We start from the raw sequence: 9,420 nt of genomic DNA, 5'->3' as shown, positions 1-9,420 counted from the left end.
GGAGTCTTTCACGGGCTTGCAGGGAAATTTTTCCGAGGAGCAGCTTCCCAAGATGCCGTAGGGCGTGTGCACCAACGACATCTTCGAGAAGCTGCGCCACGGGAGATTTCCCAACCCTTTCCTTCATCCATGGGAATGAAACGGTGCTTGGCTTGTTGATCTGCTTGGCAAGGCGTATCGATGCTCCTTTTATAGGCACGATACCGCTTCTACTTTGTCTTGTTCCTTCGACAGGGCGTCGTGCGCTACATGCTTTATCACATCGAGCAGTGCGTCCACCCACGCGTCCTTATCCTGCCGACAACTTTAGTCCCGGTTGCCGCCACCAACCGTGACAAAAAGTTACCGACACATCCTTATCCTGCCGACAGCTTTAGTCCCGGTTGCAGCCACCAACCGTGACAAAAGGTTACCCGCACATCAGCCCCCGCATAAGGCCCTCCTAGATAAGCCTCCCCCGTCTTTTGTCCCGGTTTGAGCCTCCACCCGGGATGAAAGTTTCGCGCGCCACTTCGTTCCCGCCTATTTTCTTCCCGCATTCCCGCCATTTTTCCACTATATATATGTAGGCTTGGACTCATATCTCGCAAACCTCATCACTCTCTCCCATGGCTTCCATCGTATGTCTAACACCCCGGGAGGCGGAGGCGCTTTGCGCCTCGAACTACCCCTGCCCGCCCGGCTACCGCGTCCCGACCGGCTGGTTGCTGAGCGTCGGAGGCGTACCGGTCCCTCCTATCCCTCTAGGTGTGCCAGGCGAGATGGCCATCACGAACCACTACTATTTCGCGCCTGAGCAGCGGAGGAATCCCCAGTGGCATACCGACTACAGCCCGACTTGGGACAGCTTCTTCATCAATCGGCGTGAGAGGGCGGTTGCCAGGTACGAGGAGGACGGCCCGCCTCCTTCGAACTTCAACGAGGCCGGCCGTCGGATGTGGTGGCGCGGCCGGACTCTCCGCAGCGTCATGGCCTATCGTGGCCCCCGCCCGCGCTACCCTCAATCCCAGCCCACGCGTGGTCACCCGCCGAGGTTCGACAACCGCGACCCCGATGCTAGCGACGATGACGTCGGCGACTATGATGACTACAAGGTGGCGACTATTATAGGGCTAGGCACGACTATGATTGAATGGCTCCAACATTCGAATCTGGCCATGTATCTTATTTTTCAGTTGAGCTCTGTACTTTAATTTCAGTTCAATCGTAATAAATTTCGTGTCAACCACTTTATTGAACAAAAACAACAATAAATTTCGTGTCAACCACTTTATTGAACAAAAACAACCGACAATGACTTTATAAACTAAATTTAAACTAATAGAACCGACAACGACTTTATTGAAATTACAATAAAATAGATAAATTACTAGTCTAGTCTCTACTCGTCGTCGGAGGTTGTCTCCGTCCAAATGTCATCCCACCGAGGGTCGTTTTCGGTCCAAGTTGTATTCGGGTTCTCGAGCTCGAAGGCGGCGAAGGCCCGACGGTGGCGCCTGTTGGACCTGCGTTGTGCCCTAAGGTTAGCAAAGAACGCGTCGGTGTTGTCGACATCGTTGGGGAACTGCGCCCTCCACCGGCGCATCAACCGCTCGTCGCGCTCGGTGATGGCGATCCTGCGCTGCACCGGCGGTGCCGGCGACGGTCCTCGTCGTCGACGAGGCACGGCGGTGGCGCGAGGAACTCCGCCTCCTCTAGCGATTCAACATCCGGGAAGTTCATGTCGCGCCCTGGCCGCCGAAAGCGCCACGCCGCCGCGTCGTAAGCGCGCGCCGCCAGCTCCGGCGTGTTGTACGTGCCGAGGGTGAGGCGGAAGCCACCGGCGCGTATCTCGGTGGTGAACCTACCGCTCGGACGCACTCGAACGCCACGGAAACCGGACGCCCCTCGACGACGTGGAGGTATCTCGGAGATGAATGAGCGGAGGCGGTGGCGACGTGTGGTTGCGCCCGCACTCGTCGCTCTATATAGCGCACGCGGGGCATGGCACGTGTAAGCGGTGGCTACACGTCGCACGCCGGCGTCGGCGAGGCGAGGCACGTGGAAGCGGTGGCGACACGTCGCACGACGGCGTCGACGGGACGCGACACGTGGCACGGGGACGCGACACGTGTGGCACGGCGGCGGTGCACAGAGGTGAAACATACACGACTATCCGTTTCATATGATGCGAGATGCAAATAGGTATATGGATGTTATATTCATGTTCATTAGCTTTTTCTGATCAATATTCATATATAAAACATTTGTATTTGAGTTACCATTCAAAAGTTATTGAAATAATAGTTTTATTAATTTAAAATAGAAAAAAGAAAAGGGGTGAAGAGGGTATGATGAGCTGATCCGTGGCACAGCCGGCTAGAGCCGTTGGATGGGCTGTGCCACGGATCAGCCCAAAGGCCTTTTGTCGCGGGTGGTGGCTCGACCCGCGACAAAAGACCCCCCCTTTTGTCGCGGGTCGTACCACGGACCGCGATTAAAGGGGGGCCTTTTGTCGCGGGTTGAGCCACCACCCGCGACAAAAGGGGGCGAGATATAAAAGCTCCGCGCGTCACGGGCCAAGCCACAACCTGCGACGACTGGAGGCCAAACCCTAGCTATAGCGCCGCCAGGCTGCCCAAATTTGGAGCCGCCGCCGCCGTTCGCCGCCGTTCCTCCGACGCGTCGCCTCGTCGCCCCCATCCTCCGCCGACGCCTTCTCCTCCTCGAGCCCTCCTTCGCACGCGAATCGATCGGGCGGTGCTGCGCCGTTCGCCGCCGTTCCCCGCCTCCCCACGCCGCGCCGCCGTTGCCGCCGACGCCGACGCCCTCTGCCGCGCGCGAAAGCTCCGCCTCGGGCCGCCGCCCGCGCGCTCGTCTGCGCGCGCGGGCCGCCTGCGCGTCCTCGGGCCGCCGCCTGCGCCGCTCCGCCTCGGGCCGCGCCGCGCCGCCGTCTACACCGCCGTCTGCAAGAGGTAGCGCCGCCGCGCCTGCTCGGGCGCCGTTGCCTTTTTTTGATTTTTCATTTTTTTTAATACTTAATTGAGTTAATTAGTTAGTATGTATTAAGTTAATTAGTATGTTATTAGTTAGTTTGTTTAGGTTTAGTTAGTTAGTTTAGGTTTAGTTAGTTTAGGTTTAGTTAGTTAGTTTAGGTTTAGTATATGTATTTGGTATATATGGATTTAGTTTGTAATTTAGTATATGTACGTATTTACTTAGTTAGTATATGTATTTAGTATAGTTTATAGTTAATTAGTATATGTATTTTGTATAGTTAGTTTATAATTAGTATATGGATTTAGTTTGTGCTTTAGTATATGTATTTGGTATATGGACGACTCCTCCACCGACACCCTCTCTCTCGCAAACACGCGTTCACCGACACCCTCTCTCTCGCAAACTAGCGTCGCCGACACCCTCTCTCTCTCTCGCAAACACGCGTCGCCGACACCCTCTCTCTCTCTCTCGCAAACACGCGTCGCCGACACCCTCTCCCTCTCGCAAACACGCGTCGCCATTAGGGTTAGGGTTTGGTTAGGGTTAGACCATGTACTTATTGATTTAATTTTTTGCAGAAACAATGGATCCATTCGAAATCCGTCGTGACTTGGAACAGGAAGACTTTTTCGAGAACATAATCTGCGATGGTCCAGAAGCCGCCGGCTCCAGAGCTGGAGAAGACCGTGGCTCCGGTGATAAAGAAGCCGACGGCTCCGGAGCTGGAGAAGACCGCGGCTCCGGTGATGGAGAAGCCGAGGACTTCGGTGATGGAGAAGCCGACGGCTCCGGTAATGACGAGGTATACGATCAGTTGAGGCATTAATGGAATTCTATATGTACATATGTATATAAATTAACTGATTTTTATTCTCTTAGGCCTCCGAAGATAAGTTGGAGAAACGAGGCCCGGCAAAGAGATTGGGCAAAAAAGACCACTTCAACATTGAAGCTATATCACCGAAAGACCAACCGGTGGCACCCGCGAGTGTCAGAGTGACATTTAAGAATCAGTGCGGAGTTCTGGTTAGAGATCGTATCCCGATCACTATTAGAGAATGGAACAAGACCAAGAATGTGTCCGAAGATCAGGTTGCCGATAGGTTCAAGAACACACTTTTTGACGACCTCATGTCACATTTCACTTTGCCAAATTTGGGATCGGACTCTGAGAATGCCAAGCAGAGGGCGCTAGTGAAGAAATGGGCTCTTAAGAAGATGGGGGGGACTTTTCCGAGCGTATAAGAACCGGTTATGGAAAACTTATAAGGCCGAGAAGAAGCCTCCAGTATTCGAAAACTACCTAGCGAAGCAGGAGCATAACTGGGAAGAATTTGTGAAGTACAAAGAATCGTAGGAGGTCTGTGAACTCGTCAAAGAAAAACAAGAAGAATGCAAGCGAAAAGAAATATCACCATCATACGGGGCGAGGGGGCTACGAAGTAGCCATGCCTAAGTGGGATGCACAAGAGGCTGAGATGGAGCGGAATGGGATCACTCCGTAACCCACGCGAGAAGGATGGGACATTAGGGCTCGAAATTGGTTCCTCCCGCATGGCCGTGAGTATGACATGAAGACAGGGAACATTGTTGAAAGTGACAAGCAGGGTTAGGGTACCCGGGGAAAAATGGATTACCGTGACGACGGATATAAAGGCGGGAAAACTAAAGTTTGCTCCGCATAGAGAGAAAGACTCGTCGACGCTTGTCCTCGGTAATCCTGAGAAGGGAGGACGAACAAGAGGCTTCGGCCCTAGTGTTCCATGGTCGCTTGGGTTTCCGGCCGACGCGGAGACTTATAGAAGCCGAGCGAGAGCTAAACAACGCGAGCTGGAGGTGTAGAATGACCGGATGGCCGAGTTCCAACGCCAACTTGACCAGCAGCAGCGGGAGATTCAGCAGCAGCAGCGGGAGATAAATGAACTAAAAGGACAGCGCCAGCCAAATAATACCGCTGGCATATCTCAGCGACGAGACAGCAGCGTGGCCGACTCGGAGGCCCCTCCTACATGGATGATAGATGGCGGTCCTGGCGACCCCGTGGATGGAATCAAGGAGCAAACACCTTGTGATCTCCATGAGGTGTTCGAGAACATGTCGGCTAATGTGGCGGTCGGCTATGTCTTACCCGCATTTGGACTCGAAGGTGAGCCGGCAACATGGCATGGCAATGAGATTCCAGCTGGCTATGCTCGTGTCGGGGTGGATTCGGCTTGTACCGTCGTGGGAGACATTGGAGCTCCAGTTCCCCGGAGGTGATGGGGGGTTACACTCGGAGAGGTGCCGGGAGAAACCATTCTCTCGGGAAAAGAAGAACATCAGCCGCCGGGCTGGGTAGCCCCTAGTACCGGCCGTCCAAGGTCACCATCACCTCCTCCGCATGATCGCAGCCACCATCACCTCCTCCTACCGATCACATGTCGCCACCATCACCCCATGGGTACGACGTCGACCACGACATCCGTAGTCCATCTCCATCTCCGCGCCGCCGCCTCCGCCCACTAAGACTCGGAATGCACCCTACCGGAAGCGTTTCAAGAGTCCTATCCGCAAGATGTCGCCCCTCCCAAAAGTACCAAAGGTTCCTCCCCCCCGTCCTTACGATCGTACTGTCGAGGAAAATGAGGCCATTGTTGCGAAATACAACTATGAGCTTTTTCATAAGCCAAAACCTCCAGCCGCCGCAGCCATACACCGAGAAGCAAAAAGCATATGCTACTTCTTTCTCGAACACACCATCGCAATATGACTTACACGAGAAGAAGGATGACTATACACGCCACCTTGCGAGGGTAATTGATGACAAGAGTGCAGAATGAAAAGGCTAAGAAGAACAAGGATGACAAGGCTAAGAAGAAGGATATTGCTACCACGAGCAAATCATCAGCTAGAAGTGCAGCCGAGAAGAAGTCAAGTTCAACAAGTGCACCCAAAAAGGCCAAGCAAACGACAGAAGGCAAAAAAAGAAAGGAAGTTCCCCTGCTCGGAGATCAGCCCAAACAATCGATCCCAGCACTCAAAGTGCTTAATGTTCCCAAGGTGTACCAGGAACATGGTGGTTTCCTGCTGGAAGAAGTTGCAAGCCTAGCGGCTGCATGTTTAGTTACCGTGGAGGAATTGCTGTCTGCAGCAGATGCTGCACTACCCACTGCTGATATAGTTCCTCAATTTGTCTACGGGGCCAACTTGGTCAGCAGAGAGCAGCTGCATAAACTGCCAACACATATGCGGAATTTGCATCGTTGGTACCTTGATGCATGCAAGGAGAACATAAGGTACATCGTGGCGGATATACCATTTGAATATTACTACCGAAAGGAGGAGATCCATATTGAGATAAATGAACTCTGGCAGTTATTCAATTTAGATGCCCTCGACAAATCTCTCATGAGTTGCTATTGCTTGTAAGTTGTTAACTACATATAAGTTCATTTTCATTCAGTTCATGTTCGTTTTCATTGCATATACTCATTATATCTTATGTGTTCTCTTATGCGGATCGAAGATCAGTTGAATGCAAAAGTAACAATATTATCAATATTAGGTTTGTTGACCCGTATAAAGTAAATGTTCAAACGGTAAAGCATAACCGCGAAGAAACGGGGAAACCTACTAAGGTTTTTGGGGGAGCAATATTTCGTGATTCAATATTGTTTCCTTACAACTACGAGTGAGAGTCTTAATGATCTTTTATGCACATTCAATTTTTCTTACTCGATGTTAAGTGTAATTCCTGACGTATATACATAACATGTGCAGCTTCCACTGGATACTACTAGACATTAAAGCTGATAAGGGAATAGTTGAAGTAAGAGACCCACTGAGTAGAGGCGTGGACGGGTTCCGCGACTTACAGAAGTTGCTCCAAGTGTAATTTCCTTCATCGCCGCGCTATATCTTTTGTGAGATATCAATTAATTATCCACTCATTCAATCATTCTTTTGCCTGGCAGAGCTTGGATAGCTTTCAAAAACCATCATAAGCGCAGTACCGCGGCGAGAAGCTAACATTTACTCCTGTACCGTGCCCTCGGCAGCCACAAGGGACGAATCTATGTGGATACTACGTTTGCGAGTCCATTCGCATGTTAACCACCGAGAAGCGTAACAACAATAAATTCAACGTAAGCAATAACATTCACAACTTTATTTATTATCGTCAATATTTCGTTATCAAGATTGATATAGTCATACTCATCTCATTTTCGTATATAGGTCGAGTGCATGCGGGACAAACTCCAACCAAAGGAACACCTACTAGGAATTGCGGAGGAACTGGCGGGACTTTTGATTAAAGAAGTACTAAACAACAAAGGCTTGTTTAGTCCAAATAGAAGCTCTACCTCCAAATAGACGGTCGTTAGTACCGCTTGTCGATCGTGAGCTAAATGTATATATATATGTAAGGGGAATCTACATGTAAGGGGAATCGACTTTTGCTTCCAATATTTGTTTGATCGATCTATATATATATATAATGAATGAACGTGTACCACTTCTAGTAGCGTACAAATATATGCAACTTTTATTTTCGAATGAAAAAAATGAAATAACAGCGGTCGGTGGCGGTGGGGGGGGTGCTGCACCGCTCAAACCCTAAAGCAGCAGCGTTGTGCGCCTGCCACGTAGAGGGCCTTTTGACGCGGGTGGTAATACCGCCCGCGACAAAAGGGCCTGTCCCCTGCGCGCCCCGCGGCTGCCACGTGGTGGACCTTATGTCGCGGGTCGTAAAAGACCCGCGACAAAAGGGGGACCTTTTGTCGCGCCTCGCTTGTCGCGGCTGGCCGCCCGCGACAAAAGGGTCATACGACCCGCGACATTAGGCCTGTTTTCCACTAGTGTCCATGTCCGCTACTTATCTTGCATTTACGGGCAGCGAGCGCGTGCGTGCGTGCGGGGCGAGCTTTGAATTCCAAACGATGTGACTGGAGCATGGCGGCATGCCGGCATCGGTGGTGGTTGGCCGGAGACCTGAACCACGACGACCACGACCGGTGGCAGGCCGGCGCGCGCGTGACGGCAACTGGTTGATGCATGGGACGACCGTGTGGTTCCTGCGGAACGCGCGAGAGCGTCGCCGGCCGGACTCCAGCTGGTCCGCGAACCCGACCGACCCTTTTGACATTAACTGCGGCGGCGGAACAGCGCGTCGTGACCCGGCCGGGCGCTTCACCTCCGCCTCCGGTCGCCGTCACCGCACGCGGAATGACCTTGTGATGCGTGCGTGCGCGACATGCGGTCTGCTCACCGAACTGACTGCTGGCGAGTGTCGACGAAAGGAACATGCCGTGGCAAGTTAATTGGGGGTCGTTGCGAGCAAGAGGTCGGTCCGATCGAGCTTGCGCTCCACGTCGTGGGAAGATCGAAAGATACAGAGTTCAATGGTAGTGGCAGCCAGGGATACCATGCATGGCCTCCTTTCGTGTTGCTCACGCCAATTCGTGCTTGGGCCGAAAGCCAAGCTTCATCAAGCCGACGCCAGAGGAGGAACGATGGTGACATCAGTTGTCACGGCCGGCGACCATAATTCTTCAGAAACGTCGCTTCAGAAGGACCATCGCATGCTTCACTCTCTTTACTCCCCCCAGCTGGTTACGGGATCTAAACAGCTAACTGGATACTCACGGCATGGGCGCGTTTTCGCTGTCACTGCCGGAGACTTGGTGGCTGTGCCGACATCTGTTCCGAGTTCTGACGCCTGGTCAAGCTCATGCTTGGATTTGGGATAAACGCGTTGAGATGACTCGGGACCTGAAGCGTGCTAGACACTCAGCCCCCATTTTCTGGCTTAGAGACCCTCCAAATTTTATTGTTTGGATGGCTATCTGATTCTGGCCTGGTCCAGACGTCCAGTACGATGTACGAAGCTACCCCGTGCTATGGCCAACAGGCTGGCCCGGCACGGCACACGCCTAAACTGCCGTGCCCCGTTTATAAGCGGGCCATACCGGCATGCAACTGGGCTTCAAGTCATGGCCTACATGGTAAACGGGCCGACTCAGCATGACACTTCTACTGACCAGCCCATGTGCTTTCCGGCCGATTGGGCCGTTTTGTGAGCTTTTTGGCTATTTATGCTATTTAAAAAAGTTAATTTGAGAGAAAAAAATAAACAGGCAGTGCCATGTTGGCACATCGGCCTCACCTAGGCGAATGAGCACGGCCCCTAGTGTGCCATTGGCCGGTCCCGTAACAGGCTAAGCACGCGTCCTTCCAACGTCGGCCCGTGAAATTCGGCTCATATAGCCAGCTATAGTGCCACATAGAAATTCCTTGCGCAAAAACTAAAAGCCAAAAAGGGTTCACCTTAAATTGTTGTGCTAGTTCCCTCTTTTTTTTTGTTGTTGTACTAGTTGAAATAAATTATATAGATGGTGTGACGAATAAATTCCGATATTATACTATTGTCCACAAAATCACGTGAAAGCAATAACTAGAAGT

This window comes from Lolium rigidum, chromosome 6 (genome assembly GCF_022539505.1).
Source record: "Lolium rigidum isolate FL_2022 chromosome 6, APGP_CSIRO_Lrig_0.1, whole genome shotgun sequence".
In the NCBI taxonomy this organism is placed as follows: Eukaryota; Viridiplantae; Streptophyta; class Magnoliopsida; order Poales; family Poaceae; genus Lolium; species Lolium rigidum.
This window is presented reverse-complemented; position numbering follows the sequence as displayed.